Source organism: Centruroides sculpturatus, unplaced genomic scaffold, assembly GCF_000671375.1.
Source record: "Centruroides sculpturatus isolate CEXI.00-Female unplaced genomic scaffold, Cexi_2.0 scaffold2883, whole genome shotgun sequence".
NCBI lineage: Eukaryota > Metazoa > Arthropoda > Arachnida > Scorpiones > Buthidae > Centruroides > Centruroides sculpturatus.
The window spans coordinates 1-16510 of NW_019386970.1; the positions used below are offsets into that span (position 1 = coordinate 1).

General features: G+C 30.4%; 1 pseudogene; it reads right to left on the reverse strand.

Annotated features, from left to right (window-relative positions):
* Positions 1-7062: 7062 nt before the first annotated feature.
* LOC111615985 lies at positions 7063-16251 on the reverse strand (annotated as a pseudogene).
* Positions 16252-16510: the final 259 nt, after the last annotated feature.

Sequence of the window (16510 nt, forward strand, 5' to 3'; positions counted from 1 at the left end):
ATAGCACGCTCACAAAAAGGGCAAATAAGGTTTACCTTCAAAGAAAAAAAGGAAAACAAACACTAAAACTTTTCCAGATATCTGTATGAATCAGCAAAGGTAGAAATTGTATTAAATTCTGGTATATAAATTTTTTATCTGTTCCACTTGGCTCTTTCAAGACTAAATCTTGAGTGCTCCACTCACTAAAAGGGCCTATTTTTTACTTATCGCAAGTTCAAAAATCCCGGAATAAAGCCGGCTGGACGGTGGGGAATGTAGCCTAACATATCTGGGTTGATTTTTCTTTGAAAAAACTTAAATCATCTCTGACTTGAATCTTGGCTAGGCAGAATAAGCTGAGAGTTGACACTTTAGGAAAGTAATTGTAGTAATGTTAAAGAGTAACATCGCTATTAGTGAATAACAACATGGCGGACTTTTTATAACGGAAGGCGACACGGAAGACAGAAAATACGGCTATAACTCGGTAATCTGTTATGCACTTTTAACGAAACTTGTTTTATTTTACTTCTATTTTTATTTGTTGTGTACGATTCTTACCTGAAACAAATAATAATAATTAATTCTAAAAAGCGAAAATGACATTAATTTGCTTCGCACCGAATTTCGATTTAAATATGTGCTAGATTATTTCCATTTTCCCATCTAAGTATAGAATGTGGCTGAAGCTAAATAAACAGTTTGGAAAAGACATGGCGGCAGTTGTACTTATAACCAGAGTCGATGGAAATACTGGTTCAGCTGCTGCCAATAGCTCCAATGCTAGGATACTGGCGTAATAAATATTGGACGTGCCTATTTATATACACAGTATGTATACGCCACTTACTATTTATGCATACAGTATGTATACTCAATTGGCTATTTATACATATTGACTGTATGTTCCTATATTCCGGCCGAATACTCACTGTATGCGCTATTATTACAATTAATTAATATTTTTATAATAACTACACAATTACAAATAATTATACTTTTATTTATTAAAGTTCAGTTACAATGTTGTTTAATAAAGTAATCGATAAACTACGAAGTATCATAAAATCATCGAAATATATGTAATGAAATATAAAATAGATTAATAAGTATACCAATAAAATAAAATAAGTATATTACATTTTATTCTGTATTTTAATTTTTTTCTTTGTAAAAAGTGGTCTGCTTAGACTTTCTCTTCAGACATAATTTGCATTTAATTTTAGTGTTGAATTTTAACTTTTTATTTGATTAATATGAACAGGGCTCGTTATTAGATCAAATTTGTTCTGCAGGTTCTGGTTCAATTGTACTAAGCGCAGTACTCTCGTGTTCGAAAAGAGAAATTCTATTTCTTGCATTTTACTTTATTACTTTTAATTCCTCTACATATTTATTGAAGGTTTGCGTTTTATAATTAGACATTATATCTGCAATATTTTTAGCTATTGCCAGTGCCATATTAACATTTTCCCTATCCGATAATAATTTGTTGGGACAATCAACATTATCAGTAGAAGTTTCATCTTCAATATGATCATCGATGTCTACATTTACATCATCTCTATCCATAGTTAGTGCATTTTCAATTGAAATAATATATCTTCCATTAAAGCAATTTTTGAAAATATATACAAATTATTATATTTTATCATAAAAAATTTATCTTAAAATAAAATATATCTTACCTTTGTTAGTAAGCTGCAAAAGAATACCACAAAATAATAAAAATTTTATGATAATTGATTTCCTAAATAAATAAGTAATAATAGGTCTATTACGAAAATTTGAATGTTGCCTCCATTATTCACAATAAAAATTTTTGACGAGTAAAAATTTTTAATTTATATTATTTAATGATAATTAAAATCGCGAAAACCATGTATTTAATTTAAACACAAATAAAATACACTAGTGTATGAAAGAATTAAAATTATATAAACACAATTTAACTGTAGCGAAATTGCAATGCAGTACTATCATTGTTTACTTCGAAACACAAGAAATAATATTAAATTCCATTGTGCTGAAATGCATAATTTCTTATGCATTTAAATTACCTATCTTTCTCGCTGTATGCAACTTTTCAATTACACATTGAAAAAATTTCATCTAAATCATTGATAAGTTTTTAACCTGAAAATTTACTATATTTCTGTTTTTTTCTTCGAACCATTTCAGTTGAGTACATAGCGGCTCCAAAATTTAATAACTGTTTTTTAATATAATTTGCTAACGCATCAGTCACGCAACACATATTGTGTCAAACTGTTAGATAGTTTTATAAACACATTGGTAAAATACAATAACGTAAATCTTGACGTTATGTTACATTACATTTATTATGAAAAATACATTATTTTTACGCTTTTGCTTGTTAAATTCGATTGCATTTTTGTTTTATTTTCGGAAAATGGCACCTGAGATAAAATACTATAATACGTACATTAAATTTGAATTTACTTTGATTGAACGTAATGGAGAAATAAAATTACAGTGCGTTATATGCGCAACCGTTCTAGAGAACGATGTCTTGAAGCTAGCGAAATTAAAACGCTACTTAGAAACAGTCCCTTCTAATTTCTCTGATCGACCACCAAAATTCTTTGAAGGAAAATTAAAGAATTTAAAAAAAATAAAACTTGTGCCTATTGGTACAAGATTTGCGTCATTTGCAGCGTCATTTGAAATATCGAAATTGATAGCGCAATTAAAAATGCTTCATACAATAGGAGAAACATTCGTCTGAACTTGTTTGATCAAAGCTGTCGAAGTTTTAGAGTTAGAAGGCAAAAAAAAAATACAAGATATACCTCTATCGAACAACACGGTGAAAGCTCGAATTGAACTAGTGTAAAATGATAACAAGGAGCAACTTGCTTCAAAAATTAAAAAATCGCCATGCTTTGCTTTGCAGTGTGATGAATCGACTGATATTTCTATTTGTTCTCAGTTACTCGTATTTGTCCGCTTTTTAGATAACGACAACATAATCAAAAAAATTACTTATTTCACGAGAATTGAAAATGACATCAAAAGGTATCGGCGTCATGAACATAGTAACTACATATTTTCAGAAACATAACATAATTTGGAAAAAGCTACTTGGTTTCTGTACGGATGGCGCTCCAGCAATGTTAGGATCACGTTTCGGTCTAGCGACGTTAATAAAACAGAAAAATCGTTCAGCGTTAACAACGCATTATATCATACATTTCCAGGCATTAGCTTTCAAAACTCTTCTTAAAGGCCTTAGCGACCACCTGTAATTAATTATGATGTAATTAAGCATAAAAGATACATAAAAATACTTAAAACTGAAAAAAACCGAAAGAAATGCGTTAATTATGAAGAAAAAGCTTCAAAATTTATTTTCCTTTGTCTCGCCTTTCTGTGAAATTTAACACCAATGAGTAATTGTTTACACAGCTGGATGACCTTCAACACAGCTAGAGTAGGATTTCCCGGGGCATTCTCATATACGTCTCGGGAGGACAAAAGTTTAAAGTAGGGTGAATATGAGCAACACGTATATTTTTAAATATTTTTAAAAAATTAAGATTTTAATTGCGATTTCCGCCCCCCCTAATTAATTAAATTTATATATAAAAAAATCGATTAATTAAAAAAATTAAAAAACTATCGGAGGTCGTTTTTGACATCAGAAAGCAGCTTTAAATAACTTTACCGAAGGAAAATCCGTGCACTACAACTTAGGAACCATGAAATAAATTTGATAAAAAACTACAATCAAGCCTTAATTGAGCCTTATCAAAGGCTCATTAAAATCGCGATAAAATTTTTTCGCGCGAACAAAAAATTTTGAAAAAATTTGGGGACCTAAAAAACATTCCAAAAATTGAAAAAAAATTGTCAAAAGTGGCCTTAACTACCGAATTTTACGTAACGCTATGTAAACTTGACGAGTTTTCTCGTCAATCGGCGTAAAGGATGGCCTTAATAATACACTGCAGTTGGCCATAAAAGTGGTAAATGTTATCAAAAACAGGGTCTTAAATACACGCATTTTAAAAAAAGTGCGCACTGAAATGTACTCTAACCATGAGAACCTTCTCTTTCACACAGAAGTCCGTTGGTTGTCAAAAAGTAACATGCTGAGGAGATTACACGAACTCAGAGGAGAGGTTGAGTTGTTTCTAGGTGAGCAAAAATGAACGACTTAGTAGAGCAGTTTTTTCTGATCTGGCATCTCAGATACATTTGGCTTATCTTGTGCATATTTTCACACACTTAAATAAGTTGAACTTGCAAATGCAAGGGTTCGGAAACAGACATTTAGAAGGCGTTGCAAATATATTTATCTTTGAAGATAAACATCGTGCCTTTATTTGTAAACTACAATTATAGATAGGTAAAATTAGCGAAGACAATTATTCTGAAGTCGCGACATTAAAAGCACTCGTTGGTGATAAAAAGTATGACACGATTAGTGCAAACTTACAAGAAAACATTAAGAGTCATCTGCAAATGTTGGCTGATGGATTCAATCGTTACTTCCCAGAATATAACAATACAGAAGCTGATGTTGACAAAAACTGATTCGCAACCCTTTTAAAGCCAATGCTGAAGAAGTTGCAGAAGAAATCCAGGAAGAGCTTATTGAATTCCAAAATGATAGAAACTGTAAGGACGCGTTTGAATATGAATCTCCGGAGCAGTGTTGGTGTAAAAAAGCAATTTCATACACCCAAATTCGAGAAATCGCCTTGCGCTATCTTATGATTTTCTCCAGTGCCATAACTAGCCCTTCCTATGCCCTGTGCAAGAATTTGCATTTAGACCCCTTAATAAATTAGGTTTGGTAAAATAAACAAAATACATGCATTTCAGGCCCCCTTTCAAGTGGGCTTGTGCAGGTGCACCTGTTGCACCTGCCTAGTTACGGCACTGCTTTTTCTCCACAACTAACTTATTTATGCGAACAAGTCGTTTTCTGCTTTGCTGGTAATTAAAAACAAGTCCAGAATCGATTGAAAGTAAGTGATGACATGAGTGTAGCTTTGAGCAATAATATTAGCTCCAAGATTATCAAACTTGTACAGCAGATGCAAGCTCAAAAATCACATTGATACAAACTAAATTTAATTTTTACTAAAAATGTTATGTTCTCTATTATAATAGAACTGTTAACGTATGTCACTTTTGAGTTTAATAATTACTTATGTTAAAAGTTTTGGTTAAAGTTTATTTTCAGATTGACACAGTGTATTTTTCATAAACCTTGTGGTCCCTGCTAACAACAATGAAATCAAAGTGATCCGTGGTCAAAAAAAGGTTGGGAAACGCTGGAATAAATTAAAATAATCTGACACATGAAAAACAGCATCGCAATTTTCTGATCAGAAAAATCGCACCAGAGTAACAATAAGCTGTTTCTGATTATATTACTTTGGGATTGCTATATTAATTTTTAACGCTACAGTCTACAGGACGAAATTTTGTAAAAACATGTGTATTTTAATTAAGACTGCGTCGTTCATGTATTATCTAATAAAAACGTAAAATTAAACTTTGTTTTGTTTGCAGGGTTAAAGTTATATAGAAAACAAATAATCGACTTAACCTGTGGCATTAATTACGATAATCTTAAAATTTTCGCAGAAAATGAAATACGTACTAAATTTCAATTAATCAGTCAATGCATTCTTTACTGTTTAAACTTTAGTTCGTTGCAAAGGGATTATATAAAGTTATAGAATTAAAATAATAAATTAATACAAGATATTACAAAATCAAAGGCATACAGTGATACACAAAAATGAAGTTAGTACAATTTAATAAACTAATGTTGCCTAGTATAAGATAATACAAATAAAATACACAATAACAATCGATATTTGATTAACGGGGTAAATTGATTATATCTTACCAAGTTTTAATCTTAAGAAATACATTTTCCTGCTAGCATAAAATTATATACAATTAAAAAATACCTGTGTTGAAGTTTCATACAATTGCATACTACAGTTACTACAATATTGTTCAGAATTTCTAATTAGACTACTAGTATACGTCAAAATATAATTTTCACCACATCGCACTTTCAGTTTTAATTGTTTTACATTATAATTTATGTCCGTAAACAAATAATACTCACAAATAAAAGTAGTTTTAACACTACGATATAATTTAAAATGTTTGTTTTTTTAGCAAAGACCAATTTCTTGTATGGTTTGTTCACAACACACTCTTAGAATTAACATTTGATAGCGTTCGATTAAATAAGGATCTTGAGGTAGCCATTAGAAATAGAAACTGTGTCGTTCTAGCAGATTTTTCAACGCGAGCGACTAATTATATATAGAATTATTCATTGTTGAAGACAATTCATACAGTCCTGTCTGACACTTTTTTTTCTTCTTCATTTCTTTACTGTAAAGAACATCTATTGCTCTCTGATATTTGTACAAGTTCAGTATTATTTCTCCTGTTTTTCCAATTTATTCCTTCCATTCCAAATTATCTATCAACCTATATTTTCGTCTTCCTTTTTCAGAGTTTACCTGTCTCCACCTTCTTCTTTTATTCATTTACATTATTCAAACTATTCAGATAAACTGTATCTGAAGGTTTGCGAAATCATTTTTTCTTTACTCATTACTCTGCCGTGTCAGGAATTTTTTCCTATATTCTTATCGACAATATATTCAATCCTATTGCATCCTCTTAATTTATTTCTTTGACCACAAACTAATCTAAATATTTCACTATACATTTTTAAAAATTTTAAATCCCATTTTTTATTTCTCTTCGTTGTGGTTTGCACAAGAATTGATGTTCACATTCTTAATGTCTTCTGTGTATCATTTTTTAATAATTAGTATAGTTTATTTAGTATCTGTTTTTTTTATCACGAATTTTCCACGTATACAATCTTATCTTATGTATGTGAAACCATATGTTAACTGTATTTTATAAGTTCAATCTTAATGGTTATCAGATGAGGCAATGAAGGTAGTTTCTTCACTACAGAAACTAGAAGAAAAAACAAACTATCTATGATAAATAAATAAATTATAAATTTGATAGTAGTTTCAGCGAAGAAATTATTTATTTATTTCAAAAAACCGCCTCGTCATTTAACGTATTTTGTGAATACGTATGCGAGGGTATAAAAGTCGAAGAAATCTCCAAACCAAGCACGCTTCGTGTCCAGCTTTCAGTGTTATCTTGATACTGAAATATGTTTAATTATTTTATAATTAATTCAATAATTTTAGTTAGTGTAATATACAGCTGTATTTTAACCGTTTCCATAAGTTTAATTATTCGTGATTTGTCAGTGCAGTTTTTCATAAATAGAAAAACAAAGTCGAAAAATTCAATTCTGTTTACGTATTTTACAATAAAATTGTTTCATTTCTATTTTAAATAACGCTTTTTAAAAAATTCACTGATTAAACAAAGAATGGAAATTGCATAGCCAATAGCGAGAAGAATGAAAGGACTCATCATATCGTCTAATATTAATGGATTATAAGACGACTTTTTCATTTGTTTTGATGATGGCATCATATCACTTGTTAATTTTCTATAAATTCCAGAATCTCTTAAATGTCCAATTCTGAAATTAAATAAAAATTATTATAATTCTTAATCAAATAATATATTTTTAACATAATATTAAATAAGTAAAACAAAACATTTACTCATACAGAATATAATTAAAACTATCCAGTTCGTCAGTTTAAATTATCATAATTATATAATTCCAAATAATTAGAGAACTCGATAAACGAATTGATAACCACTTAAAAATCTATAATATTATAATTTATTAACTGTGGGATATAAATATTCGAAATAAAGTACACATTATTTTTATATTCTATAGTAATTTTAAGTTGGAAGACTTTCGAGTTTGAAATTTTAAAAACCTTTACACATACTAATACAAATACAAGGTATCCCATAAGTGTGGATTCGGGAAAGTTTTCTTAATTTCTTAATTACTTTTACAAATACAGAAGGGGATTATGAAGGAATGGCGAACTTTAGATAGTTTGATAATAAAACCTTCAAACATTGAGTTGTAAAAAATTTTAACATTCTACATTTTCATCGAAGTGTGTGAATAGTAAAAAGTTCGGATGTGTCGTATGAAATGCTTTGATGACTTTATGAGGACTGCGAATTCCCACGATTAAATTGATTTTAATTCATTTCTCTTTACTCAGCTTTAATTTTTAACGTGATTCAGTTAGGTAAAGGTATATGAAGAATTTTTGACCTTGCTAACTGATATCTTAAAAAAGATAATTGTCTTAAATTTTTAGTAGAAATTAATACATTATTCCTCTTTTATTCTATACAGAATGGCAATTAAATGAAAATTCATAAAAATCTGTCAATTCTTTTACATTGTTTCTAGAAAAGCATCAAACGATAAGATGCTCTACAAAACTATAAAACCGATCAAAAATTGATTTTTTTTTTGGATCATGCACTAATAGATACAAATAGATTTTTTACCGTAATACACTACCTGTAACTTATAAAAACGAAATTTTAGAAAACTTCAGCATCTAATTCGTGACTGACTGCGGAACAGCAGTGGGGTCAAATTACATACTGCCACATAAGTATAGAACCGCTATATTCCTTCCAAGTTTGAAGTATGAGAGTTTTTCCATAACGACTCGTGGTACCCATTTAACAGACTTCGATAAAAGACAAACTGTAGGTGTAAAAAGCACAGGTTGAAGTCATCAGGCAGTAGCAAACAACAACAAGCGTTCGAAAAACTTAGTACAGCATTATTTGTCAAATCCTTTAAATTATGGACCAAAGCGTAGAAGTGGACGTCCTTCAATGCTTACTCTGCCAGAACACAAATGAATTGTTAAATTAGTGCAGCGTCTAATCTCCGTGTCAACGTGTAAAATTCAAGATGATTTGGGTATTAAAGTATTGTTCATTGCGAAACCGTTATAATGATTTACACAATGACAACATTGTGCTCGTAAGCCAGAGCACGAAGCTGTCCCAACTCGATTTTGCTAGGAAAAATATGACCAATCAGTAGAATAAGGTAACTTTCTGGTCTCTTTTAGTCTTATCATGGTAGCACGAAATAACCTCTTTTTGGTAAAGGTAATCTTTTGAGAAAAAAAATTTCATTTTTACGGGCCAGATTGTTTAGCATTCAGCTGGCGTGATTTACGAAAAGAGCCCAAATACTTTACGTGAAAACTTCGGAAGTGTGAGTTATATGATTTCGGGTTCTTTTTCTGCATAGTGAAGACTGCATTTGGCATTCGTTACCTAACGCATGAGCAGTGCTGACTTCCAAAATTATCTGGAAAACAAATTTTTGCTATACAAAAGTATATTCAGAAGAATTCCTGTTATTTTCTGACCGCATCTATTTATGTAACAAGAGATAAAAAAAACAATGCTTTGAAAATAAACGGATTGCCAAAATTCGTTTTTCTAAATGTAACTCTATATAAATCGTTTGGGAGATTTTGGGAGGCAGAATTTATGACCAAAATCGTAAGTATGCCTGTGTTGAACACTTAAAGTAAGCAATTCTCATTGCCTGAAAGACTTCGAAGATAAAAAAAAACTTTGTTGATTGCATACCAAATCGCATTTACAATGTTATTAGTAAAAAAGATGCGCAAATAAGTTACTAAATGAGAATATTTAACTGTATTAATCAATGCTTTTTACATACATTTACTAATCGATTCTATGCATTTGTGGTTCTTAAAATCAATTGTTTTTACAATTTCTACTGTTTGCTGCTATATATGAAACAATAAGTTTAGAAAAATTATGTTTTGATAAATCCTACGCAATGTATAAGGTAGCTACATCATATTTTTAACGCGTAACCTTCATATGGTAAATTTGCAACAGTTCTACACTTTTGTGAAGCACCTTAGTAGATACTTATAAAACATTAATGAAAAAAAATTAAATTAAAGAAAGGAAAAAGCTGTAAACTCCTGATTTGTATTCTACTTTAAAAATCTTTGAAATTCAAGAAAAACATTAAAATATCAATTTATAATTATTTAGAAGTAGTACAGTAAAGCGTCGATTATCCGAAAAAATTTCAGTCGGCAAATTTAAATTTTCGCCAGTGCTATGGCGCTGCAATCTTTGGCTAGGTCTTGGGCTACTCAAATATTTTACATATTTCATACTAAATTAACTTCTGAAGTATTATTTTTTATTGTTTTTATATTTTCCAATATATTTATTTGGTTTGTACAAAATAAAAAAATAATTTTTAACGATACAATAGGCTTTGTTAGGCTTAACATCGACGAAAATTCAACCCGAAGCGACACGCAACGGAGAAAAATTTCAACATGAAATAAGTTAATATATTTTTCGTACAAATCGGTTATCCGAAATATCGATTTTCCGAACACCCCAGTCCCAAATTGATTCGGATAATCGATTTCTACTGTAATGTATAAGGTAATCCAATGTAGAAAAATTAATTAAAGGAGTGTAAAATGATGAGTAATGAAATATTAAAGTTAAATAATTGAAACTTGTTTTAATGATATAAAAGTAACTACTTACCTTTTATTAAATTTTTTTTCAAATCTAAATTGTTTTTTCAAAGGATATACTAACATATAAGTTAAAAACATTTCCTCTGAAAATTCTAATGCTTCTTTCTGTTTAATCGTTAATGAACTTACAACAGTGTCATATACAATATGTGCATGTTTATGATGTAGAGTATATTCGATTCCTTCGTTTACAGTGGGAAAACTTTTATCTGGATTATTTCTTATGTAATCACCTAAAATGCTGACCATCCCCTTTGGAGCATTCTATAATAATAAAACATCATAACTAAGTTTTATAGCTTATATTAAATAATTTTTTCTTTAAACAAAACATTTTTGGCATTTTTCCACGATATTGTTATTTTGTGTAATATAATAGAATTATCTTTCATAATGCATATTATTACCGATATGATCTCACTTATACATGTAAAGTTTCAAATACGAAATATAAAGTAAAAATATATTGAAAGAATTTACCATCATCATTTCCTCGAAAGCAGAAAATGATAGAGTTCCACAAGAATATTCATGATCTTTAACTGCATTTGAGAGTTCTTCAATTGTTTTCGGTACTTTCTCATAAGCGGGATAAGTCATGAAGGAAAAGAGAACACTACTGTATGCTGATATAAGTACGGTTGTCACCAGTAGCCAAATTCCAATAATAATTTTTAAAGAATTGCATTTATCTTGATTTATTTCACTTCCTAGAAAAAGTAATATGAAGAATTTTATTTAAAAATAACATAGAAAGAATGAAATATGCAATAATACAGTTTTTTATCTACTGTTAGTCTTTCGTTTTGTCATAATATGCAGAAAATAATTTACAACACTAGTAACTAACACACATTGTAGTTATTAGAAAAATTCAAGTCTATTATTTAATAACACTTACGGAAGAAATCAAGTATCGATATAACAGTAATATTTTAAATAAGGAAGATGACCTTCGATGCTACCACCTGACACCAGCTAGTGTAATTAAATTCTCACCCTAACTCGCGATTCCTTCGATAACTAAATAGATTCGAGTGGCTGATCTAATTCTTATTTTCTCCGAGTGATGACGTCTAAATTCTAGTAGGAAGTTAAATCGAGTGTAGGAGGGGTTCCTGTCGATTTGCGAATGAAGGTAGAAACTAATCCGCTATCTATATACTAAACTATTTAATGAGATCGTGTATTTAACGAAATATATATAGGTAGACATATTTCTTAGAGTATTACAAAATATCAAACAATAAGATTACAATGACTCTAATCTACACTACAACTTAACTCTATACAAACTGTTGATGCTAGTTTCTCTAGCCATCGAGAGAGCTTACATCAAGATATTACCTGAGTTTGAGAACCTTTGCTTCGGAGGCTGAATCGATGTTCTATATCAGGTAAAGAATTCCAGTATATCATCACACAGACGAGTATGATTCAAACTATGCCTGTTCAGGGTGAGTAGAAAGCAGCCTTGAAAAAAGTACTGTTTCTCTTTTATACAGATATGCTGGCCAACCGGGCAGGCTCTTCTTGAAGTAATATTACACTAACTGTCGTTATGACAGGAACTCCAACATCTTTTCCGTCAGAGGAAATGTAAAGATGTTAGAAAAATAAAAATTTGCCTTTCCTGCCTTTCCACCATTTAACAAAATACTTTTATCTTCCTAAATAAAATTATTACATTTAGTTTATGTTAAATATAATATTTATACTTAATTGCCCTTTTTACTGCACTCCAGATCTAGGTTCGCACAGTATTGTATTTCTGCTGATACGAAAAATGGAATTTTTGGTTTCATATGATGAATTTTGCATTTTTATATGACAAAAAGTTTTCGGTTAAAAAGCCTTTTAAAATTTAAATGAATGTATATCAATTTATTTCATGTAAAATGTGTAAAGTTTTATAAAGTAAAGCATAATACCATACATATATGTATGAAATGAAGCGAAATTCATTTTCGAAAATGATATTATTACTGCTCTTGTAATTAGTCGCATGTCTGAAAACTTGGGTAAGTAGAAGTAAATACTTGGATTTACTTCTACTTACCCAACTGTTTTTGTAAATAAACAGTTGGGTAAGTATAAGTAAATGCTTGGATTTTAGGTGCAATCCTTGGTAATAAGTAATTTTTTTATCGTATTATACTCGAAATAGAAAAAGTACTTATTTCTTAGAAAATGTTTTTTTCAATATTAGTGAATTTTGTATCTTAAATATTTGACTTTCGAGTTAGTTTTATTTACATATATTAAAACATCATTTTCTATGAATTCGTACAAGAAAATTTAAGTTGCAGTAATTCGCCATTTTCTTCAAACATAAGTTTATATTCAAATTTTTTATATAGTGAAATATATAAACATGTGTCCGGTTCTTGGTAACGACATCAATAGTTCTATAAAATTTAAATATTTTTCTTTTTTCCGGCGACAAGAAATTAAAAAATAATAATAACCTTAAATTGATTTATAATGAATTTGGAAAGTTTCTGTTAATTAATATCGATGAATGATTTAATAAATATCTGAAAAATTAATTTTCATGTTCTATAATTTAAAGTAAAACATCTTACATAAATTAAAATATTTATAATCGTTAAATTATAATCCGTAAAAAACTAAATTATATATTTTTATCTTAAATTTTATATTATTTATTTTTTAATACTAGTATTTAAAATCATTTGATTAAAATCTTAGTTTTCACATATCATTTTACTAATAAAATAAAAAACAAATAAATCTTAAAATAATGAAATGTTATATTATAGTAGCGACAAGAGTAAAATCCGGTTTGCGTACGGTACGCGGTAATAGAATATTGTACAATTTTGCTTAGGTTCCGCCGGCACGTCGATCGTTGCAAACAGCGCGAGACGTATTATTGTATTAATTTCTATGTTAAATAAGTTCACCAAAGGCACATTTTAGTCGAAAATATCCGCGACGGCTACCGAAGTCACAGTAAGTAGCACGCTAGCGAGGTTGCAGCCAAAGTTTTCATTTTTAAAACGTGAACGTCGAGCGCCACTTACAAGATAGCGGCGCTCGACGTTCGACGTTCACGTTTTACAGATGAAAACTTAGGCCGCAACCTCTCTATTGTCGTTACTTGTAAATGTTGACGCGGGGTAACCTTCGTCGAAAACGTTGATATTTTATATTTTCTTAAAACTCCTAGTTTTATAGTATTTCTACTAGCTAAGATGTTCTCTTATTCGCCATACGACAGGAAGGCTGGTCGTATTTCTCTGAAGCGGAAGGGTCTTTCGATTAAAAAGTTTCCTACCTCCGATTTTTCATTACATAATAATCGGATACGCCCGTGCGAGTTAAATTAATAATAAATGTAATTAATAGTGTAAAGGCCTGGCTTTAGGGGATGCGAAGTCGATTTGATTTATTAAAAGAAGAAACAAAAAACTAAACTGTTAATGATGTTACTAAATCTGAAATCTTGTTTTCACAAAACAGGGCACAATTTTCACTTTAAAATAAAAATTTCCTCACTTGGTGGATGTGTATGGTGGCTCCACGGAGCATCCTACACCTTCACAAAGCGGAGCGACTTTTGCAAATTACAAATCATTGTATATGGAAAATCAACATGTATAATAATTTGTTTTCGTTGTTACAATACCGTCCGTATATATGCAGGCCTATACAGGGTGAGTAAAAGATCCTTGTATCCTCTTCGTTCCGAAGCACCGAAGATATATCAATTTTGCTGAGGTAGCTACGGAGAGTCGTGTACGGAGAACGAATGGGATCTTTCGTTGACCTTTAAAATAATTTTCCAGGTCACTTACTTAGTAAGTTTGTTAACGTAAAATTCCGACGAAAAGGTTAAAGCCTTTTCTTCGGAATTTTACGTTAATTAATTAGCATTTAATAAGTGTAAAATAATATTCTGATATTAAATAAATACGTTTAGGACTGCATAATTTCCAGCTTTAAATTATTTAGAGATTTCGTTTTACTCCTTACAGACGAGATCACTTTCACTTGTTTAGTAAATTATCTAGTCCTGAATGTGTTTATTTTTAATAAAAAAACGATTTAAAAATAAAAATCTAGCAACGAGTGACGTAATTTTCCCGGCTTTTATGAGATTTTATTTTTAAAATAACATTTGTNTTTTGTACCCAATAATATTCTTTGTACTCCAAGTTAGGAAAATACTCGGTAAGAGATGAGGATAAGCTGTTGAGATGATCTTTAATTTCATCGAGTGTCTCTGTGTCCAATTCCATTTCAGACTCTTGTAGAAATTTAGTAAGAAGTGGAAAACAGTCAAAATTAATCATGCTCTACTTCTGAAATTCAGTACTGTAATTTACGAGATAAAGATATCATATTATCTTGAGTTCGAAAAATGTTTGTTTCCTTTCTTTGTAGAGATAGGAATGTTTCATTCAACTTTGAAAAAACATATGCTAAATATGTAAGTTTGGCTCGCCATAAATTATTTCTTAATCTGTCAGACAAATTAAATTTATGTTCAAGAAATTAAAACTGCAATTCTTTTATCAATTCAACCATTCTCACCAGCACATTTCCTCTTGAAAGCCATCTTACTTCTGTATGTAAAAGAAGAGTCGTTTGATGGCTACCCATATCTTCACATAAAGCTTTAAATACTCTTGATTGTAATGGCCGAGTCTTAATAAAATTGATAATTTGTACGGCTTCGTCCAAAACTACCTTTAATGAAGCAGAAATTCTTTTTGTCACTAATGCGTATCTGTGAAGAATGCAGTGATTACTGCTGCAGTTTTTTGCAGCATTTTTTATTCTAGTTACAGCACCAGATAATTTTCCCATCATAGCCTTCGCTCCATCAGTGCACACTGAAATGCATTTATCCCAACCAATACCATGATTTGTTATATAATTATCAACACAATCAAATATATCTTTTCCTGTGGTATGAAGCTCTAAACTTTTACAGAAAAGAAAATTGTCCTCAATTCTTTTATTGAAGTCATATCTAACAAACACAAGTAGAATTGCCAGTCCAGCCACATCTGTAGACTCATCCATTTGCAACGCGTAAGCATCACACGCATGCAATCGTGAAATAAGTTCAGTTTCAATGTCATCAGAAATATCAGCAATACGCCTCGACACTGTATCATTAGATAGAGATATAGATTCAACCTTTTGAGCAGACTTTTCATCAAATACACATGAAACTATATCTTTCAATATAGGTTTTATCAATGATTCACCGATAGTGTGTACTTCACCATGAAGAGAAATATGGTAAGATGCTTTATATAACGCTTCAGTTGCATTTTCATTGTCTGTTCTGCATTTCTTCACCATGAAATTTGTAGTTTTATTGAAACTTTCAAGTTTCCTTTCAAAAAAAGATTTATCCTTATTTTTATAGACACTATGCCTGGTCTCCATGTGTCTTTGCAACTTTGCTGGTGCCAACGAACTGTTAGCTAATCTTGTGTGACAAAGTATACAAATGGCATCTGGGGCTTCTTCATCACCAGTACTAGTAAAGCCATATGACAAATACTGAGGATCATACTTGCGTTTCTTTTTGCCTGGCTGCCGTTCAGAACAAGAGGGAACATATTCCATGTTTTTTGAACTAGTTGCAGATTGTTCCTTTGCAAGTTCATCTTTTTCTGTATCTTCTTTGGATGTTGTTGCTTTACTAATCCTTTTTAACCACTGATCCATTGTAGGGCATTAAAAATAGTAAAAATAATTTGAGTAGAAGAAATGCTTACGGTAACAGTAGAGCAGCACAACCTTACTGCACGTGTGTAACTAACCGATAAAGCCAGCCATCACCAATGTTGCCAACTCTGAATAATCTAGTCTGGCAACACTTGCTGTCAGTGGGAATTCATTGATGTTATAAGATATGATATGTACCAATTTCTAATGTTACGATTAAATGTTGCTTTTCAATGTAGCTTCACGGAACCCCTGACCTT